This window comes from Chelonoidis abingdonii, chromosome 11 (assembly GCF_003597395.2).
Source record: "Chelonoidis abingdonii isolate Lonesome George chromosome 11, CheloAbing_2.0, whole genome shotgun sequence".
NCBI lineage: Eukaryota > Metazoa > Chordata > Testudines > Testudinidae > Chelonoidis > Chelonoidis abingdonii.
Window position 1 is genome coordinate 58,698,308 of NC_133779.1, and position 10,285 is coordinate 58,708,592.

General features: G+C 53.3%; 1 protein-coding gene across 1 annotated transcript in view; it reads left to right on the forward strand.

The window, feature by feature from the left end:
- The first annotated feature begins 8,766 nt into the window (after nt 1–8,766).
- LOC116833698 (single-pass membrane and coiled-coil domain-containing protein 3-like) overlaps nt 8,767–10,285 on the forward strand; it is a 41,632-nt gene continuing 40,113 nt past the window's right edge. Inside the window, exon 1 of the mRNA XM_075071176.1 lies at nt 8,767–8,816. The gene's annotated coding sequence lies outside the window, so the exon portion shown is untranslated. The remainder of the gene's footprint in view (nt 8,817–10,285) is intronic.

The following is a 10,285-nucleotide window of genomic DNA, read 5'->3' on the forward strand; positions in this document are numbered from 1 at the left end:
ACGGTACAGTTGTGCGGTGCAAGGCTGGGAAGCTGCAGAGGGGTGGGTGGGAAGGGGGAATTGCTGGAACCTCTCTATTGTTGGTTCATGAGCTGCTGGGAGAAGCATTCATGGAATTCAGTTGGGTGTTTTCCTGCCTGTGGATAGCGGTGTGAGTGCAGGGCCTATCAGAGGGGTGTAGCTTGACATCAGCAGCACAGTGTGAGTGGCAGCCTAGGCTGGTGGGAAAAAGAGGCTCAGCAGCCCCACACTTCATGTTGCACCCCAGGGACCTCTGTGACGAATTGGGACTGTTCTTACTGTGGTCTGTGAGTGCTGAGTGGCGGGTGTTGGCCTGGGAGGACAATCTGCGTTGGGAGATGGGAGGTGGTTGGGGAATGGGAGGGGAGGACAGACAGAGCTCTGACTCCACAAGGGGGCTGTGAGCCTCCTAGGACACCAAGATGGACCTAATTGGGAAGGATCCTTTTGTCTGTGCCTGCAAGACCTGTTTTGGACTGTGTTCCTGTCGTCTAAATAAACCTTCTGCTTTACTGGCTGGCTGAGAGTCATGCTGAATCGCAGGGAGCCGGGGGTGCAGGGCCCCAACTCCCCCACACTCCGTGACAACCTCATCACAGTAATATCTTGTATGGACCCATCTTCTGTTGCGGAGGAAGAGAAGCTTTTGTGCAGCTGCTGGATGGAAGCCAGGCTAAACAGCTCCAAATGCCAGACCCTCCCCTGTGTTTCCGTGCAAGAATTAAGTTTTGTTTACTGACTGAGAGCCAGGGTGGCTTCCTGCCTTTCTCCCATTTCTGGGAAAGGAGAAGCTCAGTCTGTTGCTTTCAGTTTCCATCACATGGAAATGCAGGCTCCAAACTGGCCCCTGAGATCATCACAAGCTCCTTGTAAATCAGACGGGACCGTCTGAGGGATGAAAGATTCTACATTGCCAGCACCTTGCAAACTCATTCACACCAGTGCAAAGCGAGTGGACACTCTACTGAGACAGCACAACAGCATTCTAGACCCTTTTTGCATTGCTGCAAATGACAACACAACGTGGTTCTGTACCCTGTGGTCAATAGCTTCAACAATGGTTTAGATAATTGCACGGAGAATACACCTATAAAGCTCGTGTACTCTCTGTGTGATACCCAGCTGGGAGGGTTGCAAGTGCTTTGGAAGAAAGAATTAAAATTCAAAATGATCTGGACAAACTGGAGAAATGGTCCGAGTTAAATAGGATGAAATTCACTAAGGACAAATGCAAAGTACTGCACTTTAGGAAGGAACAATCAGTTGCACACATGTACAAAATGGGAATGACTGCTAGGAAGAAGCTACGAGTGCAGAAATGGATCTAAGGGGGTCCTGATGGATCACAAGGCAAAATGAGTGAATCAACAGTGTAACAATGGTTGCAAAAAAGCGAACATCGATTAATTAGGATGTAAATAGCAGGCACTCCTGCCAATACAACAAGACACGAGAAGTAATTCACTTCCGCTCTGCTCCAGCGCTGATTTAGGCGTTCTAACTGGGAGTATTGTGTCCAGTTCTGGGACGCCACATTTCAGGAAAGATGTGGACAAATGCGAGAAAGTCCAGAGAAGAGCACAAAAATTAGGGATTAAAGGTCTAGAAAATCATGACCTAATGAGGAAGATTGAAAAATCTGGGTTTTGTTTAGTCTGCCAAGAAGGAGAAGGACTGAGAGGAAGACCATGAGATAACAGTTTTGCAAAGCTGCATAAAAGGTTGTTACAAGAGGAGGGAGGGAAAATTGTTTCTTGCTTTACCTCTGAGGACAGACAAGAAGCAATGGCTTAAATGCAGCAAGGCGCGGTTTAGGTTGGATCATTAGGAAAAAAGTCCTAACCTGTCACGGGTAGTTTTAAACAACGTGAAATAAATTGCCCAGAGGAGATTGTGGAATCTTCACCATTGGAGATTTTAAGAGCCGGCTTGAACAAATTATCTTTCTCAGGAATGGTCTAGATAATACTTAGTCCTGCCCTGAGTCAGGGGACTGGACTAGATGATCTCTCGAGTCCCTCCAGTTCCTACGTATTCTTGGCTGAGTATCTGCCCAAAGCCTGATCTCCTCCAGGTCTTCCAAAGCGTGAGACAGATTGGAACGGACCAATTTCCCATGTTTTCTCTTTGTGCACCAGGAGGGATGCTAGGGGGCAGAGAGTTCGGGGCATTTGGGGTCTAGTGCTCTGCTTGGCAGAGGCTGAGGAAGGAGTTACCAAGGCTGCCATGGGGAGAAGAGAAGTGGACCTGCAGTCGCTGAGGACCAGGAATGATTCGACCTCAGCTGTGATAGGTGTAACCCAGTCACAGTTGGCAGCAACAGGGGGGGTTCAGTATAATTCTCTAGGGTTGCTGTTTCAATAAACCAATGCAAAACCGCTCAACCCCCACCCAGTGATCTGGGACAATTACATACCACCCCCCCCACACACACCCACCAGGTGCCTTTAAAGGCAACACTTCCCCTCTCGCAAACACAGAGTCTGAGTATAGGAAAAAAACTGTTAATAAAAAGAGGGAAAGTAACTTGGCATTCATTCCGGGAAAACACCACAAACAGAGTTCATGCACATAACCCCATGGCGAAAAGACTCACCCCAAGTGGGTGGGCCAGTTCCCATTTTCATTCAGTGCTAAGTCCAGCAACAAATCCCTTCAGCCTGCCCGTACCCTTCTCTGCACCCCACTCACGTTGCTGTCCTTGGTCAGTGCAGCCCAGAGTTCAGAGTGCATCTCGCAAAGCTTCACCGCCCACCCGGGCTGGGTTAAAGCAGGCACCTTGCTCGCTCTGCTAGTCCAGCATCCACCACCACTCCTCGCCACTGCCCTGCCCTGCTGGATGCCACATTTCTTCAGTCCCACCAACTTAATATGGGGGAGTTGTCTCCAGGCTTCACGAGTTTGTCTGGTAAATGCCTACAGAGACGATCCATGACGCACGTGGGTGACAACCCCCAAACCCATAGCGTCCTACAGTGTTCAGTACATAAGAACGAGTGCCAAAGTGCTCAAAAGCAGCTCCTGTTGTAAGGTACAAAGATCAGGCATGGAAAATATAACAGACAGGGGATTGTAGTAGGTAATAGAGGGCCATTATTGGGGCGAAGGCCAAGACCAGGACTGCCCACTAGGGCGGGAGAGGGCAGAATATTCATAATGAGAAAGCAATTAGAACCGCGGGCACCCTCCCAGGATGTAGGGGAGGGAACGAACTAGTAGCTGTGCGTCTGCGGTTTCTAGTGCAGCTTCTGCTACAATAAACGCACCAACTGTAACCGAAGACTCCAGTTCTCCGTGTGTTCCTGTGTGTCTCTTGCCTGTGTCGGAAACATAGGATACCCGAATGGCGATGTCGAAGGCATACCCCAACGTGGGCCATCACAAACAGGATTCCAGGAGACAACCAGTGGGCTATCGCTGGTGTTTGCATGGACCTTGGTAGGTGCAATGGACTGTTTAGTAGTCGAGCTGGTGGGTTTCTGGAGAACCAGTAGGGTAATGGTGGGGGTCCCGTTTGCACTGTCTCCCCCAGAGATAACTGTCTTTTGCGATGAAAGCGACATGGAAGAATAAAGGGCCCATTCCTGGTACAGGGCTCCAAACCTCAGATGGATTTTAGGGGACGTGGAGGAGATAGGGCTGTCTGAGGAGACCCACCCTCTTGATAAAGGGGAGTGGAGCAGAGTCAGGATGAGCTCTACCCTGACATCTGGTGGTGAATTATGGGGAGTGTGGAAAGAATTTCAGAAGTGTGAAATCTCAGGTATTTGCATTGGCACACCTCCCCACTAGCATAGCCCACAAGGCAGCCTGGGATGGTTATTTTGACAGCTCTGGGATCCCCAATTTCTTTGTTATTGGGGCAGGATAAATAAAGTGTTGTCACCCTGATTATGTGAATGAGGAACTATGAGACTGCTTTATGACAGAGATGTCTCAATATCAATTAAGTACACTTGCTAGACAAGGGACATGGGTTCCAAAACCCAGTGAATTGAGAGAGGTTGGGGACTGGTGTGTGTACCTGATGGTATGGGCCCCTTTTGAGGGCCTGGAACACCAATTGCACATCCTCCTCTCTCCACTGTTAAAGAGTAGAGCTAATTTTGATTCCATTAGGAGTCCATCTAGAGACTGCTGAGCTGAATTCATGTTGGGCAATGGTGCACCAGCACCAGGGCTCCCTACTAAGAGCTAAATCACTAAAGAGCTGAGCTGGATCACTGAGTGCTGTGTTAACTAGTGGGGGAGCCTGAAGACTATCGTAAGCGGCTGGCAGAGCGGAGCAGTTTGCAGCATGTTGGAGCAGCCATGGAACAGTGAGCGAGTGAAGCGGTTTGCAGGGATGGCTGGAGTGGCACAGCTGGAGGAGTGGCGGGTGTAGTGGAGCTGGTCGTGGTGAAGGCTGCAGCAGAACTCCACGGAGAGGCGAGCAGTTGGCCCTGCCCACGTAAGGTGCCCCTTAACACCTGTGTGGACTTCCCCCCCATTTCCACCCAGGCTGGGGGGTAAAACTCTGCAGATAAACTTTTGAATTCTGGGGTGGCACTGACCAGAGACTTTGGGTTGTTGGACTTTGGGGTGATTGGACTTAAGACCCTAAGGGGGAAAGGACATTGCCAAACGTACTTGGAGGTGGGTTTTTTTTGCTTATGGTTTGTGTTATAATCCTGTTTGTGGTGTTTCTCCAATGGGATGCTGCATTGTTTCCTTCCTTTATTAAAAGGATTTTGCTACACTCAGACTCCGTGCTTGCGAGTGGGGAAGTATTGCCTCCTAGAGGCGCCCGGGGGGTGGTATGTAATAGTCCCAGGTCACTGGGTGGGGGCTTGAGCCGGTTATGCATTGTGTTATTAAAATGAAACCCCTGAATACTGAACCGACCCTTGTTGCTGCCAACTCAGAGGGGCAGAAAGGTTACATGTTAATGCAGCCCTTACGGTGGACTTCCTCAATGAGCGGCAGCAGACTGGAATCACCAGCTTCCACAAGGGTATCGCCACGTGCTTCTCCACTGACAGAGCAGCTCTCACTTGACTGTCCCTGCGCCAGAAGGCTGGGGCGAGCTCAGCACACAGTCCAGTGAATGTGGCTTTCCTCATCCAAAAGTTCTGCAGTCACTGCTCATCATCCCAGACCCGCATAACGATGCGATCCCACCACTGAGTGGTTGTTTCATGAGCCCAAAAGTGATGGTCCACCATGCTCAGTTGTTCCGTGAATGCCAGAAGTAATCTGGTGTTTCTTTCCATGGCACACAGCAGGTCAGGAAACTCAGATTGGGAGCTGATGATATACTGAATATTTTCATCCTCATTCCAGCAATATCACGTCAGTGGTGCTGTCACTCCGGGCCCACACTTGGAAGGGGTCAACCACAGCCACAGTACATTTGTCACCGGGCCCACAAAAAGTTATTCCGGCCCTAGCTCTGTCAGCACACGCGGCGTAGTGTGAACATGCACTACCGATGTTGGTATAATGCTTTTTGGTCGTCGATAATATTTTTGTTGACAAAACTCTAGAGTAGACAAGACCTGAGTTTGCAAGGTGCAGGCAAAGAAGCATCTTTCATCCCTCAGACAGTCCCGCCTGATTTACAGGGAGCTTGTGACTGTCTCAGGAGCCAGTTTGGAGCCTGCATTTTCATCTAACTCTGATGGAAACCAAAAGCAACAGGCGGAGCTGCCCCTTTCCCAGAAATGGGAGACAGTCAGGAAGTGGGGCTGGCTCTCAGTCACCAAACAAAACTCTGGCAGCCCTTAATTTGTGCATGGCAGCACAGGTGAGGGACCAGCATTTGGAGTTGTTTAGCCTAGAGCGCATCCAACAGCCACGCGAAAGCTTCTCTCCCTCCGCAACAGAAGATGATTCCATACAAAGTGCAGCTCTGTCACGGATTGCTGCTCTGTTGCCCTCCCTGTGCACAGCCCAAGACAGAGCTCCTGGCATCACCCCCCCCCCCCCCCCCCCCCCCAAATGTTCCTCTGTGGGGAGGAAGCAGGACCAACTGCAAGGGAGCAATCTAGGTGCTTCCCTATACCTCGCCTCTGGGTCGTATCCAGTTGGGGGGGCCGGGGCCGGGGCCACCATGCTGTCCCCCAATCTCCACCCATGTTAATGGCGCATCCAGACTGATCCTTCCCCGCCTCGTCCTTCTCCCAACGTTCTCTAGCATTAAACCCCTCTGTAGCAGAGTGGATCTCTCTTCCGGCCCTGAAGGGCTTAAAACAGCCCTGGATAAGGGGCTGGGGCCGGAGAAAGCAGCCTTTTAGGCTGGGCTGACTGGGGAAGTGGCTGCAGCTGGGCCATGCCCCAAACTGAGCCACAGGCCCTAATAAGAAGGCCGGGGAAGCCAAGGGCAAACAGTCTCCCTCTGCCTGTAGAGGGAGAAGGGCTTGGCTGCAGAGAACCAGATAAGGCACCTAGGGTGAAGCAGGGCTGGGGAAAGGCGGAGGAGCTGGGGGAGCTTCCGTCTGGGAAGCCCCAGGCTGCTACCTAGCGTTAGGCCAGGAGGTACTGGCTGTGGCAAGGTGCAACCCAGGGATAGGTAAAGGCAGCCAGTCCCACCCCCCTTTGCCAATGATGAGAGGCTAATACTGCAGTCTGCCCCAGGGCGTGGGGCTAGCTAATGACTGGGCAGTTGCCAAGACACTGAGGCAAAGTGGGGAAAGGTGGGGGGGGAACCCCAAGGAGAAAGGGGTTACTGCCAGGGGGCAGAACCCCATGCAAAAGGGACACGGGGCCAGTAGCCGGAAGGCAGATCACCAGCCTGCAGAGGGCGCTCCGGTCGCTAGATTGAGCTAATTCCCGAAGTGACCAGCAGGAGGTGCTGCAGGGGTGAGTCCGGCCTGGTTACACCCTCCCAGCCAGGGAGCTGGGTTTCTGGGCCACAGAAAGTGTCCTTCCTTCCCCAGCCTAACTACTTGCTATTGGCGGGTTGTCCTCATTTCACCCGGTGCCATTCCTGTCATGTCAGGGTCACGTCGGGTACAGGAGTGAAGCTTAAACGTGTTGCTTGGTGGATTCCCAATGGTTGGTGTCAAATCAACTCCTCTTGGCACCCACAGTTGATGAAAGGAGCATCAGAGAACAGTGTCTCCCCCAACGGCCAAGCACTCTGAAAGTTGGCGTCTCCCAATGGTTGTGCATTCTATGGGGTGGCATATCCCACTGGCCATAGTACTGCCCATGAATGTAAATTGCTAACATCCTTAATTTGCTACAGGCTCTTTGATGATGGCCAGCCTCCTGTTCAGAGATCCAGGAGATCTGGTTTCGAATCTGCCACCAACTCCTCTTGTGACCTGGGACAAATCATTAGATTTTGAAGGAGAATCAACCCACCATGAGCCCCCAGTGCATTGGCTAAGATAGGGACACAACTGTTGTGGGTAGGATTTACATGGTGGGGGCTGTATCCTGAAAAGCAACGATTTGGGAAGGACCCAGAGGTCCTGGTGGAACACACTGGGCTGGAGCTCCCTGGGTGAGAGGAGGAGCGTAGCACTGGGATGGAGAAGCAGAGGATCAGAGAATAGGAGCTGGGGTCCCCTCTGGATACAGCATGGGGGAGACCATGACTGGAGACTGCACCCAGCTCTGGGAGGGGGGGAGCCTGGCATCAAACAGGACATTGGACAATGGGGGAGGGTTCTGAGAAGAGCTACAGAAATGATTTACCCCCAGGTGAGGGAGAAGGGAATCGGCCTCTGTGGCATTACTCCTGATTTACCCCAGGGTGATGCTAACCAGCGTACGGAGAACCTGAGGCCAGGATGGGGAATCCCAAAACTTCAAGCTGTGGGTCCAGGGCAGGGGAATGGCAGGGAATGTGGGTGAGGGGCTGGCCCGTGGCCCAGAGCCAACAAGCCAGGGGTGGACGCATGGGCTTGGGTCCTGCTCATGGGCCTCAGATCTCCTCCCCTCTCCTCCCCCCAACCATCATTTGCCCGATGCCTCTTCACTGCCACCCAATAGGGCAAGTGGGCTGGGCAGGGACTAGAAGATGGGCCCACAAATATGTAATGACCCTGGCAGAACTGCCAAAAGCCCTCTGGCTGCAGTGATTCCTGGCACACAGTCTCCTATTCTACCCACTAGACCCCACTCCCCTCCCAGAGCCAGGAGAGAACCCAGGTGTCCTAGCTCCCAGCCCCCTGCTCTAACCATTAGACACCACTTCACCCAGCAGGCTGGGGCACACACCCATCACATGAGGGGAAGCCCTGGGGGTGGGAGCACTTATCTGATGCACATAAAAACCCCTTGGACATAGAGATTGTGTGTGTGCTTGTGTGTGTCCCTGCTGCCCCCTGCTGGAGGGGACAAGCCTCACTCTGTGTGTGTGTGTGTGTGTGTGTGTCTCGCCCCACACCCAAGACACATGAGGGCAGGGGATTTATTCAGGCCCGTGGCTGTGTCCAGGCCAGCTGGCAGTCATGAGAGTTCTGCTCACGCATGTTTCCTGTGCGTCTCAGGTTGCACCAGCATAAGTAGCGCAGCGGGAAGTGTCTCCACTATTTTGTGTGAAGACCATGTGTGCCTCAGTTTCCCCTATGTGCTGTGCTAGCCCCTAGGGGCTGGAAAAGATCAGTTTTCTCTGGGGCAGGCTACCACCCGGGGCAGCTGATTCTGGCTTTCTCGACTTGGGGCCAATTGCTTGCAACTCCACAAAGACAATGGATCCTCCCCGAAGAGCCCAGGCTGCTGCCCGCGGAGCCGAGCCGAGCCCAACCCAGCCCAGCCCTGCCCTGGCGAACGGCCCCTCAGCTTCCCACACACCCAGCGAGCAGGTAACTCGCCCCATCGGACGGGGCAGAGGAGGCACAAATGGGAGCAGGGGTTGTGCGGTGAGAGCCCCCCGGATCGCCGGGCGAACTGGGCTCCTCCAGGAACGGGGGGTTTGTGCAGCCCCCTGGCAAGGTGCCAATCCAGGGACAAAGAATAAATATCAGTCACCCACAGGCTGCGGGGGGAGCGGGGGCTAATTTGCAGACAACCAGAAACTGCAGCGTCTGACCCACAGCTGCGTCCCTGGGCAGCAGGGGGGGAGGGAGCAAGTCATGCAGCTGCCGAGAACTGGGCAGCGCCGCGGCTGGGGCAGGAGGTGGATGCTGCCGCGCCTCTGGGGTAGATGGATTGAGGGGGCTGGGGGTTAGGTGCTGGGGCAGAGATCGGGGGAATGTGGAGAGGTAACGTGTGGGAGGAGAAGTGGGGGTGTTTGGGGCAGGAGCTGGGGCGAGGGGGATCTCTGGCAATTTAGGGTCTGTTGGGGAGTGGGGCTGAGAGTCCTGAGCTTGCTTGGGAGGATTCTCCCGCTCCCAGCTAAAGGCTCAGTGCAGGGAGGAGCCAGCCAGGCCTCCTGAGACCACGTGGTTGGGGGGTGGGGGGCTGGGAAGAGACAGGGCCCGAGTCCTACCACCCTACAACCTCCAATGTTTAATTCCCCGTCATTCCGGGGTAGTCTAGGCACCTAAAGGAGACTTCTTTGTGTTAATGGCAGCTGAGTCTCTGCACTCGGTAAGTCTGTGATTTGCGGGGGTGGGGCACAGTGGAGAGCTCTGGCTAAGGCCTCTGTCATCTTCCTCACCTGGCAGCTTTCCCGAGGATGTCCTGGAGCGATATCCTGTATCCAGACAACCCGGCGAGGTGGGAGAGGGTGACGCGGTTACACCAGGAGCTGATCAACTGCATAGAGCTCAATTTTGATACCACCAATGAGCTGATTGAAGCCTTGAACACACACTGTCAGTGCAAGTTGCACAGTGTTAAGATGAACATGAACGGCACCGTCCAGGACAACTGTAACATACTCCTCGCAGCCATAAAGTCTATCCAAGACATTCTGCAGGCCATCGATGCAAAGTTGAAGAGCAACCTGGAGCCAGATCTCTACCGAAAGCTTCACGATTTCCAGGAACCTGATGCCACAAAGATGCTGATTCTTCGCAATGTGTCCACAGTGGTGAGCAGCCTCGCTGGGACTGTGGCCATGGGGTTCTTTATCAAGCTGGCGTTGTCACAGGTGGTGGGCAGAGTCCTGAGCCAAACAGCCATGGTCTTGGCCAAGATTGGTGCCTCAGTGGTTGGTGCCATGGCTGGCGTGTTACTGGGCATCGGTGTCGACTTGATTCTCAGCGCGATCCTGGGTGCCATAGAGAGAGACCAACTGGAGGCGAAGATTGAGGAGCTCAGTGAGTTGGTGGGTGAGTTCAAGCCAGCCTCCAAGGAGTATAACAAAGCCATCATGAAGATCACCTGC